This window comes from Populus trichocarpa, chromosome 8 (genome assembly GCF_000002775.5).
Source record: "Populus trichocarpa isolate Nisqually-1 chromosome 8, P.trichocarpa_v4.1, whole genome shotgun sequence".
Classification (NCBI taxonomy): domain Eukaryota; kingdom Viridiplantae; phylum Streptophyta; class Magnoliopsida; order Malpighiales; family Salicaceae; genus Populus; species Populus trichocarpa.
Window position 1 is genome coordinate 18,144,285 of NC_037292.2, and position 16,696 is coordinate 18,160,980.

The 16,696-nt window shown below is 32.0% G+C and overlaps 1 pseudogene; it reads right to left on the reverse strand.

Moving 5' to 3' along the window:
- Positions 1 to 3,871: 3,871 nt before the first annotated feature.
- Positions 3,872 to 9,150, reverse strand: LOC18101822 (lipoamide acyltransferase component of branched-chain alpha-keto acid dehydrogenase complex, mitochondrial-like; annotated as a pseudogene).
- Between the last annotated feature and the right edge of the window lie 7,546 nt (positions 9,151 to 16,696).

The following is a 16,696-nucleotide window of genomic DNA, read 5'->3' on the forward strand; positions in this document are numbered from 1 at the left end:
ATACTGTTATCATGGTCGTTGTTGACAGATTAACCAAATATGCTCACTTTGTTGCCTTGAAACATCCATTTTCTACAGTCAGTGTTGCCAAGGAATTTGTTGCCAATGTGGTTCGTCTGCATGGAATTCCAACTTTCATAGTTAGTGACTGGGACAAGGTGTTTATTAGTGCCTTTTGGCGCACACTATTCAATCTGCAGGGAACCAAGTTGTGTATGAGTTCAAGTTACCATCCCCAGTCTGACGGCCAAACCGAAGTTGTCAATCGGACTTTGGAACAATATTTACGTTGTTTTGCAGGAGACCAGCCACGCAAATGGTTTGAATGGACTCCCTGGGCTGAGTTTAGTTACAATACTTCCATTCATTCCTCCACCAAGATGACACCCTTTGAAGCTGTTTATGGAGTTCCCCCTCCCAACTTACTGGCTTATATACCCGGCACTTCTCGCGTCCAAGCAGTTGATGAATACCTGCGTGACAGGGATACCATCCTACTTGAGTTGCGCCATAACCTTCAATTGGCTGAAAATCGGATGAAATGTCAAGCGGACCAACACTGGCGGGAGGTATCATTCACTATGGGAGATTATGTGTATTTAAAACTTTAGCCCTATCGGCAAACTTCTGTGGCTTTTCGAGCTTCTCTTAAACTCGCCCCACGATTTTTTGGTCCATATAAAGTGTTGGAGAAGGTCGGTTTGGTGGCTTATAACCTGGCCTTGCCTCCTGGTTCTCAAATCCATGATGTATTTCATGTCAGTTTGTTAAGGAAGCATTTAGGTCCAGTTACTCCTTCCTCTCCTGAACTTCCCCCTGTCTCGGTTACTTCAGTTGTTCTTCCCCAACCTGAAGTTATCTTAGACCGGCGTGTGATACGCAAAGGTAACTATAGTCCAAAATCTGAAATTTTGGTGAAATGGGTGGGTGCACCAGCAGAAGACGCTACTTGGGAAAATGAGTGGCGTTTCTCCAAGTCCTATCCAGACTTCCTCCTTGTGGACAGGTTCTTTAAGGGGTAGGGAATGATATGTACCACTTCACCACTTCACATACAACGTAGTGGCACATTAGCAGACCACGACATGCAGGGATTGCACACTAGCAGACCATGACATGCAGGGATGAGAAGACCACTATGTGTAATTGTGTATTGGCAAGATGGAAGAGACCACAATGTTTAGTGGCAAAGTGGAAGACTTAGTCTAATTTTTTTATTTAGTCATTTGTCTGTTGAGTCAGTTTGTTTTGTTCTGTTTTCAGCATTTCTATTCTGTAGCCATGTTTGTTATTTTTCCTACCTGTACTGCTATATCTATATATAGCCTAAAAGAGTTCAGCGAAAGGATATGCAGTTATTTCTTAAACAACCTTCTCTTTTCCCTGTCTTCTTCTTGATTCTTAAATTATACTTATCAGAAATCTAATGGGTCACACACATAAAAACTATTAATCAAAAATTAAAATGGTATGATTAATCAAGTGTAACCTGATTGTAAATAGATTTTAGAAATTAAGAACTAGAGTATAATTTATACAGGAAATTACAATTTTAGACCTGAAAAAATCAAGTAACAACTTGATTAAATAAGTTCTAAAAATTATCCAAAAAGAATATACGTGATATTTTGTTATTTATAAGATTTTTAAATTTTTCTATATATAGAAAGATATGCCTATTATTTTATGTAATGTTGAACAAAGAGAAAGACTATGGAACTTAAAAAACACTTAAAAAATATATATAAAAAAATAATTATCACTAAAAATATAGCGATTTTTCTATCACCCTCTTTTAAAATGATTAAAGGTTTTTTTTTATTAGTATTTCATATAAATTACCGTTAACAAACCGAGTTTTACTCGCATTCGTGAGTCCTTGCCCACAGATTCCCTCTTTCATCAACGAAGAAAGAGCTTGACACTGTTATGAATTAACAGCTTCTTTGTCCGTTCTAAAAAAGCAGAAGTTCGTCAAATACCAAACTCAACACACCACGTCTGGAATCACTTGCATGATAACACTTGCTAAATCTATCCTTGTTCATGCGCCTCCTAAACTATTTTGTCACCTATAAAACACTCTCATCGTTCCCATCCCACGCCCTCTATCAATTCAGTGATTACAAGAACAAAGCAGTTGATAAAACCACGCTATCCTATCCCATTTGTCAATTCTCATGACTCCATTCCTAGCTAGTACTAATCTCTGTACTCTTTTTTGATTCCTGGTATGTGGCAATCAAAGGCTCAATGAATGCCCCAGTTATTCTCTTCATCCACGGGTTTCCTGAGCTATGGTACTCCTGGAGACACCAGATTGAGGCTACGTCCTCACTTGGCTACAGAGCTGTGGCTCCGGACTTGAGAGGGTTTGGTGACACAGATATTGCACCGGATGAGTTTGCTAGCTAGTTACACCTGTCTCCATGTGGTTGGTGATTAGATTGGGTTGCTTGATGTCCTGGCTCCGAATCAAGACAAGGGTTTGGTTGTGGGGCATGATTGCGGTGCTTTGATAGCTTGGTATTTGTGTTTGTTTAGACCAGACCAGACAGAGTTAAATTTTAATAACTTAGAGTAGAAGATTTTGCAGAGATGACCTCTCAAGGAATTCTTTGCCTACCGTACTCTAGCTCCACTTTTCTTACCTAAAGGTGAGAGCCTCTGGTCTCTCCAGTTGTCTTGCCCTCTTTGGTTGGTTGTCTGAAGAAGATGTTTAGTACTACACCAGCAAATTTGAGCAGAAAGGCTTTACAGGAGGGTTGAGCTATTACCGGAATCTTGATCTGTACATGATAACACCAGGAGACATCTGAAAATTCTCTTCTCTCATGGGGATGGCCACAACTCCTATCTCTCTCCTCAAACACTTGAATAGATCCCATATAAAGGGCGGAAGACACCCGCCATGCCAGATGACTGCTAAGCAGTGTTCATGTAATCCAATGAAACACAGAACTCAATTCAAAAAAGAAATGACTTCCTTCTCACATGGATTCTGCAAGCTTCAAAGAGTATGGACATTATAAATAAGGCTAAGCGCCACTTTTCCCATAAATTATCATTAAGATGCATAAAAGTAAAAACCTCTCAAGTAACGAGAACATATCATTAATTATTTCTAAGACTAAAAATTCGAAAACAAGATAGGCATTAATTCGAAATCAAGTCTTCTGGGGTCCTATCTAAAGCCTGAAAATCAATAAAACTAGAACCAAACACGTTTGAATATGATCGAATTAATGGTTTAATTTAATACAAATATATACACACACACTTTAAGGTTGGAAGTAAGTTAATAAAGAATTTGAATTTTTTTTTTTTAATCTAAAAAGGGCTAAAAGAATTAGGGATGAGCAAAAAAACTGAGAAAACCAAGAAAACCAGAAAAAAAATAATCAAAAAAACCAAACCGTGAAAAAAAACCGATTAAACCGATTAAAATTTTAAAAAAACCGACCGGTTCGATTTGGTTTCAGTTTTATAAGCTTAAAACTGAAAAAACCGAACCGAACCGAACTCAAACCGAGCCAAACCGAAAAAACCAACTCAAACCGGTTTGAACCAATTTTTGTCCTAAAAAACCGAACCGAACTGAAACCAGTCGGTTTGAATCGGTTTCGATTCGATTCCGGTTTTTAAAAAAAAATCAGTTTGGTTACTTTTTTTTTATAAAAACCAAACCGAACCGAAAATCATCACCCAAAAAAACCACTTTATTGAGATAGTTTAGCTGAAAACTTTACTTCCTCATTACAAGCTATTTAATAGATGGGGACTAAGCGTTTCAAGTTTGCAAAAACTTTTGTTTCAATAAATTCCATTTTCTTACAAATTATATCAAGATAAACAAATTATGTAGTCCGACTGATTTTGCATTATTAATTTAAAAAATTAATTCACAATATCACACGCAAACTTTTGCTAGGGCTAGGGCTAGTTGTTATGTACACATGTAAATATTTATTATTGAATAAAATACAAGACAAGAGCTACAATATTATAACTAACGATAGTTTCTTCCCTTTCTCTCGAGCTAACTCTTTCCTTTTATTTCCTCATTACACCCAATTCTCTTAGTTACAACGGGCTCGTCCAGCCATCGACCCCAGCTCCAGACGGAACACCCCCAATGCTAAGACATGGGATTCGTGAAAGATAAAGACATTGGTTTTTTGCTCTTAGGTTTCAGGTTTAGGCCTCGGAATAGAGATTGAAATGCTGCCTTCCATTATGTAGCGTAGGGCCGTTTAATGCACCCAAAGAGGGGAAGAAAAAACAGAAGTTGGCGTAATTACTGTGCTCAGATTTGTCATCCAAGACTAAAAGCTTACAAAAATTCATTACGTGTATGGCAAAAGAAGAGAATACGAGTAACCTTATTTCCAGATCATTAGACGCTTGTAAGCTCAGCAATTCAAACACAACAGGAAGTTTTCATCTTCAAGCAGTAACATAAAGGCAGCAAGTTTAACCCATCCTAACTCATGCTGCATCAAGAAAAAATAAACATATATCTGGATCATTAAGCATCTATGGACAATAATGGACTAAACGAGAACCTTATTATTCATGATTTAAATCTTATTGAATACGATTTCCAGAACTTACAACTTGTATTTTTCTTTCCCGGTTCAGTAACTGTACGCTAAAGAGGTGCTGCGTGTGATAAAAACATGTCATATTGCAACCAGTCAAGACAACTCATCTCATAAGCAACATGAGCAGCTCTGGATTTTCAATTAACTGTTTCCACTCATTGCAAAATCTTGCAACAGTCGCCCCATCCAACACTCTATGATCTGCCCCTATATTTACCTGAGAAAGAGGCATGCCAGAGAGGCAGATTAATCCACAATAACAATGGAAAGCTATAAGCGCCATAGTATTTACAATCAGTAAGTGCAACGTACAATTTTAGCCATTTTTGTCACGAGTTCACTAATTGTTTGAAATTGCATGCTGATTTTGTAATAAGATTTTCCTATACAATGGACCGTGGTTTACTTTTTCTCAAGAATGATGTGCCTAGTTACAGTAGTTTATTTCCAAAATAATGAGCATATAAATATAATGGTGTATATCCCAAGGTCATTTGGAAGATGGTGTTAGCTCTTAGGATTACTCTTAAACATATAAAAAAGAATGAGCATGAAGTAACTGAAACACTGTTTACCATCATAACTGATGCAGGATATGCATTTCCATCATCTGCAAAACAAAGCACTTTCTGAATTCGGCCAATTGCAATAATGGCCACTTCAGGCAAGTTCAGTATGGGAGCACCAAACTTCCCACCAATTGCTCCAATGTTGCTTAGTGTTATTGTTCCACCAGTTATGTCCTCTGGGTTGAGCTTATTAGCCAAGGTCAATTGTTGCAACCGTGAAAGCTCCTTCGTTATCTAAATACATATGTGGACATTGTCAATAAAACCATTAAAAAGGAAAAAAAATACAACAAAATTTAAGGAGAAGTGATCTGAAAGTAAACACATTTGAGAGCAAAACATGATTGATATATATATATATATATATATATATATATATATATATATATATATAAAAGGAACTATTTCATTCTTGCCTATACTGATGAGTGATCCTAACCATAAGAATGCATATAAAGCAAGTTTCGACCTTAAAAAAAAAAACACTGGTTTCAATTTGAATATATATTAGACCATTTTAACTCTCATTATCAAATCAATCAGGTTATATATTCTCCAGTAACTATTAAGTGTGTAAAGAAAAATGTTTGAGGTCAAACTCAATAAAGAAAGAAGCTGCCAGCTAAAAAGCAGAGTGGAATAGAAGATAGTTTCTTATGTAAATAAAACAGACAGGAATCAGTGAAACAACCTCCAAGATGGAAAGAGACTGGACATTCTTTATGTTGGGTACAACTAAACCAGATGGAGTAGCCATGGCAATTCCAATATTGTTGGAACCTATGACATTCAACAGTTATTGTGACCACAATCAAAACTAGAAAAGAGGGTTAAGGGCATCAATAAGAATACTCAACATAATCCAAGCAACATGCTGAATAATAGATCTCAAAAGAGCAATAATTATTTTACATCAGAACTAACAATTCTTCCATCAAGAAGAAATATAAACATGTGCCCATACATCCTTGTAGAACCAAATATAGAGCCTCTGGTGGATACACCCATCTTCTGTTGAAGTACAATAATTCATATTGGTTTTATAGGAGCAGTCAATACCGGTGACTTATTGTCAATCTATAATACAAAAATGTTTCTCTTATTATAAACTTTTTGTTTGGCACGGGATCTAATTCAAGCTTTGTTAGATTCTCAAAGACTTGCATAGGACATTAAAATTACCATTTTAAATTACGTTGAGCAGAAATGCTTTCATAAGCAAGAATCATAGTGCCCATACACTGAAATGCCTACTGTGAAATCTTAGTTTTCTACTACTCGTTGAGCATGTGCCCATCAGAAATTAGAGGCAGTAAGCAACATTATAGCAGCAAAGAAGAATAAATCAACAAACCTTTCAGGACGACCTCCATTGAGTCCTCATTAAAGCAGCTATTAATCAACGGATTTTGCTGATGGCCACTGAAAGTGACTTTATCAAAGATGGAAGGAATGTATGCTTCACACCTGGTTCAGTGTTACTGTTTGGAAACTTTCTTTAAGCTCCACCAATGCATCACAATTTATCTCTTCTACATAATGAAAATGTGGAACTTTTGCAGCCATGGACATTGTTTTCACCATCGCACGATGGAATCCCCTGGAAAAAAAAAGCAATGACTTTGCATTAACTCTAAATTTAAAGTGGTTTGCCTAATAAACATACTCTTTAAGAATTCCTAGTACATGGAATTGAACAAATAACTGTCCAGTATCAATACACCAACAAAAATGAGTTTTAGGGAGAGGGGGGAAGATTTTGTCTTTAAGGAAAGGGTTTAGACTTTACAGTGAAAGATTTGGTTTTCAGAGTAAAAGATGCACACAAAAGATTAGGGGTTCTGCAGTAAAAAGGTTTAGATTTTACAGCATAATTTTGGAATTTAAAATTAAAAGTTATCATATCTCACAGTACAAGATTTACAATACGAGTGTTCTTCCATCCCATGTAAAACTTATTTGAGATTGTTGAATTCACAAGATATGTATGATTTTCTATATACAGTTCCTATGTTAAAAAACTTCATCAGTAGGGATCCACCTATCATCGAACACAACTAACTACATGTACATGGTTATGGTTGCCTGCTTATGCCTTGGATAACAATTAATTGACGTTATGATTGAAATGATAGGGAAAGTTGACTCATCTGCAGTGTAAGAAATTGTCATGTTGTCCTAATCCTACAATTCTTCAGAAAAATTTAGTAGTATTGTGAAGAGTAAAATGCCAAGGAAAGTAGTTTTGTATATTCCTGCCCCCTCCTCCTGAAAAATAATGATAGAAAAAAGGTGTTTCAGTACACATTTGTATCTAATATTTACCTTAGGGGAACTGCCTTATCACCATGTTGTGATCCTAATTCAGCTGGCACATATGAGTGGTCCTCTTCACCTTTCAAAAATTGGTCTCTGGAATCAGCATTCTCAATGCCAATTGAATCTTTAATGATTCCTTTCAGAAGAGCATGTCTCACTATGTCTTCTTTTAATACTCTCCCATCTTTACCAGCTCCACGGACATCATTTAGATTTATATCATATTGCTTTCCAAGGTGTCGCACAGCTGGTGTTGACAGGACTCCGCCAGTTTTACATTTATTCACCTCAGAATAATGAGAAACAAAATTTTCAGAAACATCTTGTTTCTGCGTTGGAACTTGAGCTCCTTGAACAACCATTTTAAGAAGAGACTCTCCAACCTGCAATGTAGTTACCCTTATTCGCACATATCATATATTACCAGAAATTCAAAATATCAATACACATGCATGAAAACTAATCTCATGACTAACTTCAAGTTACAAACACCCCCTAATTGTGCAGAGCACAGTCTCCCTATCTTTTGGGCCCCCTTGAGAAATTGAGCCAGCTCTGCCATTGTGGCCCATTTTAGGTTCACACAGGCAGGTACTAGTGTTACCTAGCATGGCTAACAAAATAACAATTTGCTTCATAAGTCAAAGAAAAAAATATTTGTTTGACATAGTTTCAAACTGAATTCCAACTGATTCCCCAAATTAATGTCTCCCACTTCGTAATTTCATCTTTTGTATCCCACGCCATTTCCCACAGAAAACCACATCGCTAAATGCATACATATGAAATTCATAAAATTGAATTATTATTAATCTACAAAAAAAATTCAAAATGTCAACTTGATTTCTTCACCAAGCCAATGAGCAGTGAAACACGAAATTCTCACCTTTACAATATCTCCAGGAACATAGAGAAATTGAGCAACTTTCCCCTTATAACGACTCGTTATCTCAATAGTCGCTTTGTCACTCTGCACTTCACACAGTGGTTGAAATTCTTCAATTTGATCCCCCTACAACAACAACAATCACATTACCATCTTTTAAAAAAAACAATTTTAAACCCTGCTAAATCAACGCCAACATTATGATTTGAAAACAGTATCAAGACAAACATTTCTCAAAACTTTGTCAGAGATCATTTCATTCATTCACTTACCTCTTTCACAAACCACTTGAGAAGTTCACATTCAGCAATACCTTCACCAGTTTGAGCCAAAGGCACATCAACAATTCCAGCACTCGTTCCCACATCAACAGAAGCTTGACTCGAAAACAAACACAAACCCACTTTCCTACACTCAATCTTGATCTACAAAAAACCCAACAGCCATCTAACAAATTATTCCAAAACAAAGCAATTAACTAACAAGTTACATAATATGAAAGAGTCACTCACGTTGATAGAGTTATTCGGATAACCAATGAAAGGAAGTTTGTGGGACGTTAATGGAGACGGAGTTGGAGATTGAGCAGTACTATACGGGTAGATTTCTCGTGGGGTGGAGCTCCATGCCCGTCTATGACAAATCCTTCTGACAATCATCGTTGATGAAGACGTTGCTAATCACTCTGGGAAAATGGGAGAAACTTTTGTTGTTTGTTCAAGGAACTAGATTTATTTATTTTTTTCTCGCGCTACGCTTGGTTTCGAAGTTAAATTCTTTTTAACCAAAACAAATGTTTGGGCTAATATAATTTTAGCAAATTTGAATTATTTTGGTGAACATGTAGAATATGAGATCGAGATATTTTTAAATAAAAAGTTAAAAAAAACACTTATAAAACTTATGATTTAATAATCTAATAAAATTAAAAATATATATAGAAAAAAAAATGAGTTAATCCAGATTAACTTTACTAACCCGTCACCCATGACATGATATCAAATTTTTTGTTTTCTAAAAATAATTTAGAAAAAATGATCAAAGTTAAATAAAAAAACTGACTCGTAACATGTTAACTTGACTAACTTGCGATCCAAAATAACATCATAGAAAAAAAAAACATAAAAACACAAGAAAGCTCAAGATTAAATAGTTTAATGTTAAGGGATGAAACTAAAAAAAAAAAAACCATTAAAAGGAAATCTGAAATAACCCAGGTTAACTTGGTTAACTCACGACCCGAGATAACCCCATAAAATAAGAAAATGACATAAAACAAAAAAAATCATTAAAAGAATGAGGATCAAAATTGAATATAAAATAAATATAATAAAATATTGAGGGAAAATTAAAAAAAAAAGCAAATTAAAAAAAAAAACAATTAAATAAATGAGGACAAAAATTGAATAAAAAAACTAAGTAAAATCAAATCTTAATGAATAAAATTGAAAACAAAACAAACTAAGAAAAGGATAAAAGAAGAGTAATTAAAAGAATGAGGATCCAAATTCGATAAAAAATTAAACGAAATAAAATGTTGGGGGAGAAAATTAAAAAAATAAACAAATATAAAAAAAAGGATAAAAAACAACAATCAAAAGAATAAGTACTATATTTAATATAAATAAATAAATAAAACCAAATGAAAATAGATGTAATTGAAAAAAATCAAAAGAAGAATTCAAAATAAATAAAAACCAATCAAAAGGAGAATGACTAAAATTGAAAGAAAAACTAAATAGGAGGACAACTTTGAAATTTGGTTAGCCCACCACGGATTTCAATAAAATGAGAGAGAAAAGAGAGGGAGGAGGTAAAAAAAAACTCCATTGATGCCGGACCGCCGTGACTTGGACTACACGAGTTGCCTCATCATCTTCGCCACTATTGAACGTTTCAGATGGCACGATGGTTGGATCTTTTTAACTGTCGAAAGATATCGCATGTTCATCCAAAAAATGCAAGCAGTGTCTAACAATTTTTTCTTTTTTTATTATTGTTTTTACTTGTTAAAAGATTATTTGCTCCCAATTCAATTAGATTATAATAGAACAACCATGATGAAAATCTCAAAATACCTCTTAACCTCTTTTTTAATTATTTTTTTTACTTGAAAGGCAATGAAATAATTGTTTTTTCTTTAAAAAGTAGGAAATGACACAAAAAAACTCTCTCATCTTTTATTTTTTGAAACTTCTTAATGGTATTTTGTTTAATTTAACTATATAAGAAAAGTTAAACCATTATATCCTTGATCAATTTCATAATATCAAATGAATCTATAGGAAAAGACTATCTTAATTATTTTCAATTCGGTTCGGTTTTATTAAAAAAAAGTAACTAAACCGAAATTTAAAAAAAAAAAAAATCAAAACCGGTTCAAACCGACCGGTTTTGGTTCGGTTCGGTTTTTTAGGACAAAAACCGGTTCAAACTGATTTTGCTCGGTTTGGCTCGGTTTTTTCCGGTTTGGATTCGGTTCGGTTCGGTTTTTTCAGTTTCAAGCTTATAAAACCGAACCGGTCGGTTTTTTAAAAATTTTAATCAGTTTAATCAGTTTTTTTCACAATTCGGTTTTTTCGGTTATTTTTTTCCGATTTTCTTGGTTTAATCGGTTTTTCAATTTTTTTACTTGCCTCTAATTTGTGTTGTAATGAAGGGCAAAGATGTCATTGCTCGAATATAAAAACGGATAGGGTTTAGTTTTTTCTTAAATTTTAATTAGACAAGACAAATGTAATTTTATGGGGGGTTATTATTATATTTATAAGGTTTTAAATAAGTAATCCCTTGTCTTGGATTAAGATTTGTTTCTTTATTTATTCTAACTTTCAGATAGGCATCAACGTTTTTATTCGAGAAATTAAGGTAAGGCAGCTATCGAAAATAGACCGATTTAGATTTTACTTGCATTTAAGTTACCGGTGTCTCGAAATAAAAATACCAGATACAAAAATTAAAAAAAAATATATAGTTAAAAAAATAAATATATAAAATAATTTTATTTATGTAATAATTTTAAAATAAATATGTATACTTTCAATATATATATATATATATATAGGGGGTGGAAGCAGGACCCGGGCCCCCTCAAGACATTTTAATTTTTTTTCATTACCCAGAGGTTAAGTTGACCTTATTATTTTCTTTTGATTTTCAATTTACTTCCTTATTACAGTGACTTTACTCTTTACATACGTGGAAAGTGAAAAGTTTAAAGACATTACTTTGTGAAATAAAAAACAGAGCATAAAATCATTAATTTATTTTAATATAAATCATGCGACCAATTAAATAGAGAAATAAAAATACAAATTATAAGCAAAATTTTTCTACAAAAAAATTAAAACATAGTCATCAATTAATTTATCTTTCATCAAACAAAATAAGCTAATTTAAATTTAAAATCTATTTTTGTTTTGTTTTGAGATGTTTGTTAATAATTTGATGAAGTTTTTTTATAATTCTACTATTTTTGCTCCTTTTTTTTCTCAGATCTGCTAGTTATAGCAATTGTTTTTTAAATTCTTGTTATAGTGATTTTTTTTTAATTAATTAGATATATTTTATTGGTTTGTTTTGATTATGCTTGGAATTTTTTTTTATGTTTTGTTTTTAGCAGAGCCACCAAAATTATCAATTTTTTCTTACAATATATGTTTTGATTTTAGGATGAACCATGAACAAAATAATAAGAATTGATTCTTTTTTTGAAAAAAAAAAGAAAAAATATTGATAACTCACAGCATAGTAAACCAACTCCAATATGTAATGTTGAAGTTATGGTTGAGCAGCCCCAATGTGCTTCAATTTACAAAGAATCTACGTTGATTAGTGAGCAACCTCTTACTAGAATCGACATTACTTATTTAATTAGAAATCCAAGTAATCGTCCTCAAATTTAGAAATACCCGGTTAATCAACAAGATGAAATTCGAAGGGCATACATTAATCTGGGGCCATATCAACCTTTGATGTATGAATATCTGCTGACTGGTAAAAAACATCCTCGTCGATTTCACTCTCATTGATTCAAAAGTAATCCGTGACTTGAAATATTCAGAGAAAGAAAGATTATATCTTATTATATAATTTGGCCCCTGACAAATAACACGACTAGCTCGCAGCACGCATATTGCTCTCTAAGAGAGATCGGAGTTAGAGAGAGCCGAGAGAGCGAGATGCAGGGATTCTAGATGAGCCTCTCTCTTCTCTCTCTCTCTCCTTCTCTCTCTCTCTCTCTATATATATATATATATATATATATATATATATTCTTTGTTTTTATTATATTTGTCTCTTCTATTATGAAATAATAATTAAACTCTACATAAATATATAAAATGCAATATGGTTTGTGCGTAAATTTAAAGTAGTCCATTAGCCCTCCTCTCTCTCTTTTCTTGAAAAAAAAATTAAAAAATAAATCTAGTCAAATATTGGTTATACTGACTCTTATATACTCTCAATAAAAATATAAATTTTAAGAAAAATAAAATAATATCAATTCATATGAGAATGCTAGATCTATGCATCATCGCTATAAATTCTAAGGGGTGTAGCTCAACTGGTTAGGTTCTGGATTTACTCCTTAGAGATTACCAGTTCGAGTCTCACAAATTTTAGAACCACTGGAAGTTTATATGATCGTTAACATTAGGACTCGTAAAATTAGTCGAGGTACATACAAACTGTCCCGGACATCCATATTAATAATAAAAAAAAAACATTACAAGTTTCAATTCTCCTTTTCATTTTCAAAAATCAATACTTCAAGATTAAGACGACTCTAGAGATTAGGCGTAAATCCAGACATAAGGACATCCTAATTTTAGATTGGTCCTTGTTCATGCTAAGCACGAGGCCATGACATGGAGATGAGGTGGTAATGGACCTTTTCTATGATGGCCGTGTGCTTTGCAACTATAGAGGTGCAGCCTCGCCATAATTGCATTCGGATTTGTAGTCATTTATTGTTTATTTTATGTTTTAAAATTATTTTTAAGACAATTTAATTTTTTTTAATTTTGAATTTTTTTTGTATTTTCAGATCATTTTAAAAAAACAAAAATTATATATATAATTTTAATACATTTTCAAACAAAAATAATACTTTAAAAAACAATCACAAACTTTCAAACATTTTTTATATAGACAAGCAATTATAGCTTTGTATTCAACAGCTCATTGATCCATATTGAAAATCAGCATCGGCTTCAAACTAGACTTGTGCCCGCAGTATGCCATCGGTCCGGCCATGGATCCATAATTTTTTTTATATAAAAATCAATACTTAGGGAATGCAAGTATGTTTCAAAAAAAAATAATAACACTCGAGTTATAATCTTAATCAAGTCAAATAAATTAATCTTATTTTAATAAGACTATATAAAAAAAATAGGTAACCATAGTAAACCAATAATTGTTTAAAAAAACACGATAATTTAGAGAGAAAAAACTTTTAAAGTATAAAATTGATACAAAAATCAATCTGAGTCAACCCAAGAAAGTGTAACAGACAAATAACTGGGGTAATAAAAGGTAAGCTAACCCGGATTAACATTCAAAAACCCGTGGCTCAAGCCTTGAGATCAAAACAACCCAACAGAAAAGAAATTGTAAAAAACCACAAGACTAATTTAAAAAAAAAATGTTGAATGATGATATCAGAAAAGAAAATAAGCTGTAAAAAATGATGTTGACCTGTGTTAACTTTTCAAACTTGTGACCTAGTTTATTAGACTGGAAGAACCATACATGGAAAAACTATAAAACACAATCACCAGCAAGTTAAATGTTGAAGGATGAAATTAAAAAAAAAATCATAAAAAAATAGCAATTAGAAAAATAGGGAAAGAAAAACAAAATAAAAAATAAATTATAGGAAAAGAAAATTTTTTATTGAAGTGTGAAATTGAAATAGAAAAAACTTTAATAAAAGGATAAAAAATCAAAAGAATAAGAATCAAATTAAAAAAAAAACAATACATCATAAATTTGGATTGAAAAATAAAATTAAAAACTAATAAAAATTACACGAAAGAGTTAAGAAAAAAAAATTAAAAATCAAAAGAAAGAGGATCGGGGTGGAAAAAAAAATACATGACAAATTAAAGATTGAATGATGAAATTAAAAAAAAATTACAAAAAGGCCAATGAAAAAAATTAAAAACTAAAAGAATAGTGATCAGATTTTAAACCAAAACAAATTGAGGGTCAACTCTGAAAATTTAGAGGGTCAAACACTAAAACTAAGGAGATGAGAGAGAAGAAGGAAAAGTAAAAAAAGAAAAGGGTCATGCACCAAACTGGTGGTCCATTCAAGACACATGTCGGGCAAATATAAAGGGGCTGTCAAGAGAATTTGGACCTCGTTGTTTGGAAACCGGGTGACACGATGCGCTTTGCTCAAAACAACAACAATTCTTCACTTGCAATGCATGTATCAACTCTCTTTTTGGTATTTATTAAATTTTAAATTCATCGCTAACTCCATATAACAATAGCAAATAATCTAGTGTTGTGTTTGTTTCTCGAAAACTGGTTTCCGGAAAATCACTTTCCAAACTTTCATGTGTTTGTTTGCCATTAGAAAAGTTAGTCAACGGAAAACACTTTCCAGTCAAAGAAAAATTTGGCTTGGTTTCCAGAAAAGTGTTTTCCTTTTATTTTGGGCAGAAAACACTTTTCGAAAGTTGTGAAAAATTTAGAAATGTCATATTATTTGCTGATTATATCAAATTTGGTCCTCAAACTTATGATTGCTATATATATTTTGTTTTGAATATTTGTTTTTCAATTTCATCCCTTAAAATTTAATTTTTATATTAATTTTGGTCCTTATTTTTATAATTGTTATTTGTTTTTCCCTTATCATTTTTTAATTGAAATTTTTTATCTATCAAATTTGGTCCTTATTTTTTTATTGTTACTTATTTTATTTGAAATAATTTATGAAATGTTAATTATTATTATTATTTTAATTTTTTCATCTTTCAATTTTTTTATTTTTTAGATTTGATCTCTATTATTTTGATTATTATTTATTTTATTTGAGATAATTTATGAAATTATATTTTTTTTCAATTTCATTCCCATTCAACTTTTTAATTTATTAGATTTGGTCCTCATTATTTAAATAAACTTAAAAAAAAATAAAACATTAATAAGTTATTTTCCAGCTCATTTTCCATGACATAACCAAACACTGGAAAGTGTTTTCCAACTTATTTTTCATTACACTACCAAACATTGAAAAATAATTCACTTTCTCGGAATTCACTTTTCTAGAATTCACTTTCCAAAAGAAAACTACTTTCCAGCAAACAAACAGGACCTAAAGTTAAAATGATAAAAATAACCCGAGCTTTTTTTTTCCACCTTAAGTGGAATAACTTAATTGTGCATTTGAAATTGAAAAGGCAAAAATGTTGCTATATGCCAGGCTTAGTTTTGTGGTTCAAAGGTTATTTTTGTATTTTTACTGTTCAAAGAATAATAAAAAAAACCTAAATACCCCATCTTCTAAGACCAATTTTTAATGTTACGAGGGGTAAAATTATAATTTTATTGTCACAATTCATAGTGAATAAGTGTTACAGTAAATAATGTTATTACCCTTCTTCCCTTTTTGTTTATTATGTTATTGTTATATAAATATAAATGGTAAAGGAAATTTAAGTTGTGGTTCATTTCTTTTTTTCTTAATGAATATTATTGAATGGCAAAGGAATTATTTTTTCTCAATTTTTTTAATTTGAGTTTTTTCTCAAGTTTTTTTATTTTGTCTTGTCTATTTTTTTTCACGAGAAAAAATAGATTGCTATAATATATAAAAATACAAGTGCAAAGTGTGACAACATCTCAACTATGAAAAAATCAACATAATTTATTCTTTTGTATAATTTTTGTGTTAGGTAGGAAGTTACAAGGCCGCCATGATACATGCATTGTAGTCGAGTCAAAATGCAAGGTTGTGTTTGAAATTATGATGTAGGATGTTTTTTGAAATATTTTTTATTTAAAAATATATTAAAATAATATTTTTTAAAATTTTTTTATATTAACACATCAAAACAATAAAAAAAACTAAAAGAAATATTAATTTGAAGGTTTTTAAAAAAGAATTAAAAGTATGGTCGAACATACTCCTAAACAATGTATTTAGTAAGGGTGAACATTTTCGATTCGATTCGGTTTTAATCTAAAGAACTAACCAAAATAAATTTTGAAAAACTGAAAAATTCAAACCAGAACCAGTTCAAACCGACCGGTTTCGGTTCGGTTCGATTTTTTAACATAAAAACCGGAAAACCTGT